The sequence below is a fragment of the Anarrhichthys ocellatus genome, unplaced genomic scaffold, assembly GCF_004355925.1.
Source record: "Anarrhichthys ocellatus isolate YVR2014 unplaced genomic scaffold, GSC_Weel_1.0 scaffold21, whole genome shotgun sequence".
NCBI lineage: Eukaryota > Metazoa > Chordata > Actinopteri > Perciformes > Anarhichadidae > Anarrhichthys > Anarrhichthys ocellatus.
This window is the reverse complement of record NW_022280051.1, coordinates 1,693,079-1,701,078: the sequence shown is the minus strand read 5'-3', so window position 1 is coordinate 1,701,078 and position 8,000 is coordinate 1,693,079. Positions and strand designations below refer to the sequence as shown.

The window sequence follows — 8,000 nt, the reverse complement described above, 5'->3', positions numbered from 1 at the left end:
ATATATATATATATGCTTTATAAAGTGCACTAAAGTGCAATAAACTGCACGTGTCCACATAACTACAGCAAAAAAGTTCAACACTTTGTGGACTGGCAGCAGAACTCGGTCCCATCGCCTGCTGCTCACACTGAAGCGCTTCAGATGCTCTTCTTTGTGTTGATGGAGCGCTGGTGCTGGTTGTAACTACGCACCGGCTCCCCGGGGAATTGCAGCTAATTTGAACCGGGAGTTTCATTTTTCGCAAACAGCTGAATAAACATGTCAACACTATCGTGCTGTGGAGGGGCATTCTGGGAAAACCTGTGCTGCCTGGAGAGTGATGTAGAGGTAAAGGAAAGGGTGATTATTATGAGAAACTTTCACTTATACATAATACAGTTTAGTTAGTCATATCTATGCATGTGAACATACATCAGTAACGTTCATATAGACCAGTGGTTCCAAACCTGGATGTCGAGAGCCTCTAAAGACTCCCGAGATAAATCTGAGGAGGTTCACAAGATGATAAAAGACAAAAACATACAATTATTTTTATCCTCAACTAAACTGCTAATCTATAATATTTCAGAAAAAAATAAAAAGGCCCATCCATTTGTGTCTAAATTGACATGTGTTTTTGTCCGACCAACAGTCCAAATCCATTCAGTTTACGATGATATAAAACAGAGAAAATCAGTGCATGTGATTAATCAATCATTACAATATTGCAATTTTTTTTTCCTGTCCTACAACCTATCGTTTCTTACACAAAATAATGTTCATTATAGATTTGATTTATGTCCAGGGTTAACCTGTGATGAGGTGTCACTGAGCCAAAAAAGAACGACCCACTGATAGAGACTACTCTGTGAATTATTACTGAACCGTTTTCCAAGCCACAAAAAAAGAGAAATATGCTGTTACATTTTTTTGCTCGGCGAGTGCGCTTGCCATACATCTGTGCTTGCGAGTAATCGCCCTTCATGTAAAAGTTCAGCACCACAGCTGGTCCCCCTTTCATCGACTCTGAAACACTGTTTATGGGCATGAGGGGTTTTGGCTCCTGTAACGGTTCTGTCCAAACTCACATTAATTAGTATTCCCTTATCAAGCGTTAAATCACAGGATGAACTACTGATATGCAAGGTATGTGGCAGATTTCTCTCTGGATTAAAATAACGAACAGCGCACAGGGTGCCTCCCTTATTCGTCCAAAGCTCCGTCAGTGGTTGCTGTCTGGTAAGCATCTCCAGACACCCCTGAAAGGTCAAAGATCCCCCCTCTTTACTTTTCAGCACCATCGGTGACCCCTGTGTGTGTTATAAGACAGAGTGTGTGTGGAGGTGAAGGACGAGGAGACCGTAGTGGAGAGACATGGGGTGGTGGTAGAAATGAGCTGAGAATGCCGTCGCACCTCTCCAAGTATCCCTGTAAGGTGCCCGGCGGGAGGTTTCTTCATCCATCAGCCTTGTCTGTACATGGGACCGTGACACCGCCAGGTTGTCAAAAAGCCCCTCTGGTGACAGATCGCCCCCGCGGCCCCTGCCCTGCCCGCTGCTTCAGCCTACGCTCCCGCACTCCCATCCCCTCAGTGAGAGTTCGGTATCTGCCAATGCTGTGCATCTATCAAAGTCACCGTGGTAATTTACGCTCTCGGGGACACACTCTGGCGTTTTGGTTCAGCGATCTTAGATGGAGGAGGTTGAATACCAATCAGAGGTCTGACCTTCCCTGGTCGTTCATCAAACGCCGTCCTGTCTCGGGGTCAGGTGTCGCACGCTCCCGGTCGCTTCCCTCAGGGATTAGAGGAGAGTTATGAGCGAAAGGTTAAGGCGAGAGAGAGATTGAGGTAGAGGAGCGTTGCACTTAAAATTCTGACCCGGAGATGTCTAAAAAGATTGTCTCTGTTGTAGACAAATTTATCCCTCTACGTTTGTCTTTTTAAGCTGCCTTGTTACGAGCTGAGACAGTCTTATCTGACCTTTCACCCTGTAATCAAATCATTGTCAAATGTCACATGCTGTTCTCAACGTTGTAGACGAGATGGCGGAGCAGATAGTTCTAGACTTGTGGGGATGTTCTGGCCTGGCTCTGCTTTTTCAATCACGGCAATTGTTTTTCCTGGGCGCAGCCGAGCACTCCTAGTATTCCCAATGAAAAGCCTCTGCGTGTGAAATAGCTAAGTTTTACGGGAGCTGGGAGAGGACTTGAGCCAGGCACATTTTTGATTTAGGAAATAACCAAGACATGATCTGCTGGTTTACAGTTTCTCATCTTTAGGATTTGTTTTAAGCAAGCTATTCACACTGATGCTGTGTATCTCCTGCCTTGTTAGATTGATTGCTTAAAAGTTGTGGACTTAAGATTGGAAAATATATTTACCGTAACCTCTGGGATCTCCTTTGACTACTCATCATCGGGGCTTTTGACAGGTTAACAAACGAGGCTCCGCACGATGCCAACATTTCAACGATACGTTTTTTTTAACAACACCTTTTTGACAAATCGACCCAGTAATGGATGTCTTTACCAGGAAGACTTGGGTATTATTCCGTAGACAGCGAGAGTGAAGCAAGGACAAGAGATAACATTGTGAAATGAAATGCATCCTAAGTGGCTTTCAGCATTCAGAGTCGTATCCCAAAAGGTCTGTGACCCCAAACACGTCACAGTCCCTCTCTGTAAGAAATGCATCGCGGTCCCTCGGGGGATTAAAGAGAAAACCTTTTTGTTTTTCAAAGAGCAAAATAATCTCTGGCCAAGGAGCCGGGTTCCAAGGAGTTTGGATTTCCCTGACTGGCACATTCCCCGTTAGAATTTCGGTTCCATTCTCTATATGAAACACCCTCACCGTTAAAAGAGAAAACGCTCGTCCCACGCAGGGTTTTAAACAAGTAAATATGCCACACGAATCACACGGAGGTGACGCAGAGTAGGGTCTTGACAGAAGCGCCACAAAGAAGACAGACGATCTCGGAGTTGGTCGGTTGCAACATCTGTTACTTTTCTATTCTGGTTTCTGAGGTTAACCGATAAATGCATCAATATGGGATTGTCTTTAAGAAGTGCCCTTTCATCTTACTTTCAAACCATATTGCTTTGAGTTGAAGTGCTAATGATTTGCCTATACGTATGTTAATGGCGCACACATTGTTTTAACCCCCTGGATCACCTTTAAATATGAAAAATATCTCGGTGAAACGTTCCAAAGAGCATAAAACAAAAACATGAGAAGAACTCCTTCCTTCTTTTTTGTCCTTCAACTGCCATTTGTCCCATGTATGAATTCATATGTAGCACCATATGTGGACGGGTGCTCAGTTAATAAGCATTGTTGTGTCAGGAATGTCCATGTGCTTGAGTCAACTGAGATAAGAGAAGCAGTAAATTCAGTTTTCATTACAGTGTTTCTGTTGTGTCTTTTCTACTGGCTGCTGGCTACTTTAGCTTTATTGTAGGCTACTATTAGATGTATTGTACTGTGAATAGTGTTGTAATATTGATCATTGAAAAAGTCACTTCCTAATTACTCAATATCCACTAGGCAACTCACAACAAAACAATCTAGATTGATAAATAGCACTACAGGAATGAGCAAAATATGTGTTTTTGATCTCGGGATGTACCGTCCCTTTAAAATATATTGATACAGTCATGTTTCTCTAAATCACATATTCTAGACCTAAGCCTATGTGTCATAATAGGGTTGCAAATTTATCTTTGTTGGCTCATCAAACAGTTGGTGCGTTTCCTGCAGGCCTTTGATTATGTTCCATCGAAAGGACCTGAATCATTTCTGTTTTCCATAACTGCTCGTAATTGTTATCTCTTATGGGTTGGCGCTCCCAAGGTTCGCTGTGATGGGGTTTCGGCCCACTCGCTGTCGTTAATGTTGCCAGAAATCTTTATGCCTCTAGTGGAATAATTATCTAAAACACGTGCCCTAGTTTGTGTTGAGGCTGTTTAAGTTACAGAGTGTGCTCGGAGCAGATAAATATTGAGGGAAGCAGTAGGCTAATGAACTGAGCGGGCCAAATCCCTTTCGTTGACAGTGTGCAGGAAGTAATGCGGTTGAGGTGAAAAAGCTTGTTACTGTCAGGGGGAATTTTCACTGTCAGCGTTTTAGAGAAGTAACACCGCCTAAAGAGGAGGAGAGAATCTAAATGAACAATATAGTGAGTAAAACTGATGAAATAAGTGTTTGTGAAGGGTCATTTGAGATGGTTTTGAGGCTTTTAACCAGATTTGCTCACATAAAGAAGTATGTGTTTTCGAGGAGAAACAGGCAAACCTCATGAAAAGTGTGGTTTGGTGGTAAAAAAAAGAAATCCCGATGCATTTCAGCATTAACATGTTTTTTCTCATTGACCATGAGTCTGTAGCCTCCTGAGAATTGGTGTAGAAGGGATCAAACTGTTACTCAAACAATAGGAAGGCGGGAGCAAAGAGTCTCTTTCTGATTACAAGCAGATTTATGTCACGGAAGCACTTAGTGGTCAACTCTGCAGATGTTGTTGCTCTGAAACTACTTTAAAGCCACAATTGACAGATCGAACCCAGTTATGTTGAATGGGGTGAATTATAATTTCTCTTCGGGTTTATAATGGTGTCCGGTTCAACGTTAAAGCAAAGAAATGGCAGGACATGTGCTGAAGGTAAGAAGATGAAATAGCAAAGCCTATCTTCTTGCGCTGGGATGTGCTCCAGCTTTTACAATCCTTAAAGGGGCAGGAAAACATTCTTCTGGCAAACTGAAGGGCTTGTCTTTCGTAATAAAATGGTATTGAGGCACACATAAGGCAGATTTGTTTTTATCAGAAACATTCATGAAAAGGTATTGTCAAAATAAACTACTTACATTTTTGAAACAGTCTGCTCATCCCGGTACTAGCCTGCTAAGGGCCAGAGTTTGAAGTAGCTGCTGGCCAAGGTTACACTGAGTAATTGAGTAGTTTCTTAATTGCTATTAACATTAGTTTAATTGTTTTGTATAGCCAGTTTTAATAATTGTAATACTTGAGACCACCCTTGCCTCTTGAACCACTACTCAGATTTGGAGAAGGGATTTATTTTTAGGTTGCACGATGCTGGTGGAGGCTGCTGCTAACCCTTGGCTGCCCCGTATGCTTCGCAGGCCGCAGTCAACCTTACTGTCTGCCAAGACACGACCACCAAACCTCAGCTCCAGGACCCTCCCTGTATACACACCATATTTGGATCCCAAAACACTGGTATCCATGGACAACAGGGCGAGCACCCTGCAAGATATATGTCAAAGCCGTAGATTTGTCATGCTACATTTGGGAGTGTGACAACCACAAAGCATAGATAAAGGGGTGAAAACACAATCTTACAAGTTTCTTATCTGGCCAACCGCATGCTAATTGAGAGGCTTCATAACTGCTCAGCAGCATGGGCTTGAATTTCAACTCAGTGCACTAAACTAACTTTGTAAGCAAAGCTTCTTTCAGTGGCGTTAGATTACACTCAGAGGGTTATCGTCCACTTTCTCTCTTAAACTACAAGCTGGACTTCTAAAGCAACTTAGAGCAGTTGTGGCGTAATTCAAAACCAAACCCAAGCTGGGGATCGCACGAAATCGCAAGCAGTTAGCCTTGCTACCTTTTGTAATCAATAGCCCTTGAGTATCATCTTTCAGTGACTGTGGAGGTTTTTTTTGTCTGTAGCCTAGAACAGCTGTCAGAAGAGAAAATCAAAGGTGGGTTTTTCCGCAGCACTTGACGATGCGCTCATATTTCACTACAGCTATAGTATCAGCTCTGACTGTGAAAAGCACTCTGGAAGTGAGGTCGACCTTTCATCAGCCAGTTCCTCAGAATCTGAAGAGGTCTGTTTGTCCATGTGGAGCGGTTTGTGTTTTTCTTTCCCTGGTGATGGTGAGGCTGTCAGTAGTTAATGGTGTCAATGATCAGGGTGACGGAGCCAGTGCTGCCAGATTGGGTGTTTTTCTGCCCAGTTGGGTTGGTTTTGATTTAATTGGGTGGACTACTTTTTGGTTTTCACCAACAAAAGGTTGGTATAGTAGTGTAGTTGTAGTATGAGAGACTGAGTTCAGTAAGCTCAGCTCGACACGCAATGACTTATAACTGATGACTGTCAAAACCAAATGTCATTTTAGTTTATTGCAACTAAATTGAAACATTTTGTCCCATTCCAAAATAAGCTAAGCTAGTTGTTTCTCCGTTTTATTTTGTACCTTACAGATATGTCAGTGATATCCATCTTAACATCTAACTCTTGGCAAAAAACAGTTCTTTAACCTGGCTGAGGCTTACCATACTCAGAGTTTTTCAAATGAACACTCCAATGTAGATACCCAATATAAATTAAGAAACAACACATTTTGTTTGACCAATACTTATGATGTAGATATCGTACCATGCAAGCTATGATGAAACTCCCATTAGTCTCAGCATGGTATACTGACCACTGTGCTTTGCATTGATTATAATATACGTAAGTACGAGTAGCTTCACAAAACTAATAGAGATTCATTAGCTTGGCAACCTTGGCACTGAACCCTAGCTGAGCACTGCACATGCTCTATCCATTTCCACGCACGGGTACTCCAGCTAACTCTTATAAAATATACTAATATGCATAAGGCTTCCTGGGCCAGAACAGGGCCAACGGTGTGTGGGGGAAAATTGGCTTGTGCTTCTCACCTCATAAAAAACCTGAGAGGGGGGGAGGAAGAGAGTTGGTGTGAGGGCTTGAGGGATTTAAGATGCAGGAGAGATCAGATAACAGCCCTGCTTCCTTTACTCAAGGGCACAGTTATAGTGTTTGGTATTGAGCTCTGTCGCCCAAGTGTCCTACAGTTGGTATTTGTTTGCCTTTCGATGTCTTTGTAGCATGACAACAGAGACTTTCTAAAGACATTTGCCAAAATAGAAACCTGTAGGAGGTCACGTGAGGGATTTTAGATGGGTATGGTGTAAGTTATCTCAAAATTTAGGATAGCATTTTCCTTTATCTACACGTATAACATGTCTCAGAAAGACAGAGGAAGTGTGGAGGTCTCAATGCAGCTCTGCTGTTAAGAGGTTCTCTTATTGTGGCACAATAGAGGGCTATTTAGAAAAGCAATGATACAAGTTGTATATTAAAGGAGATGAAAGTGATTATAGATAGTTGGAAATAGAAGGAATTGGTGACTGTGGCTGAAATAATGGTTTGTTCGAAAACAGGAAATCAGCATGGCTTGATGCTAAGCTGTTCACAGTGGGAATTGAAGCTTCCTGCTTCACCATATGGCCACAGCTTTTGATTTTGTGGTACACCATTCCCATCCCGATGGAAACACACCACTCCACTCAGGTTTGGCTCTGTCGCAAGCCAATCATTCTGTGTTTAGAACCATAAAGCACGGCATCCTTCAAGTTAAGTATCCTCCTTCATTATCTAGGCAGGGACAGGATACATTTAAGCCAATCTTCCCATTCTGTTGGCCTTCCCATTTAAACATCGATCAATAGTCTGCTCACACATCTCACGGAGGGGAATTGAACTCCTTATTTCTGCACAGTTGGTCTCAGTAGCTGGTTTTTCAGGTACTCTGGGCTTTCTGGAGATAAGGTAAATTGCTGTTTAAGTAAACATGACGGTCCTGACTGTAAGCAACCCACAGTGGAAGTCAGCCTTGATAAATGGGAGAAATCTACATTTGATAATGACTGTTTTCCTGCCTCAGTCAGCCCGAGATAAACCAGTCACCGTATTTATCGTTCCACTGAATGTAATTTGTTTTCCCCCATCACTCTGATATTCATAGATCAATGGCTCTGGGACAGGCTGTATGTTTCTAATGGTTTCAAGATGAGCTGACATGAGAATTTATTTTTGATGTGTTTTGGCTACCACATCACTCCAGAATTCACCCTTTCAATTTATCATTTTCATCTTTTAATCTGGTGGACTCTACTGAAGGTCACTGAATTATGCATGCTTTGCTTTTGATAAGAACGTGGCCGGTTTATATGAGCTCTGTGGTGCAT

General features: G+C 42.4%; 1 protein-coding gene across 1 annotated transcript in view; it reads left to right on the top strand.

The window, feature by feature from the left end:
* The window catches only part of LOC116389854 (protein O-mannosyl-transferase TMTC2-like), a 47,089-nt gene that overhangs the window by 1,174 nt on the left and 37,915 nt on the right, over window positions 1–8,000 (top strand).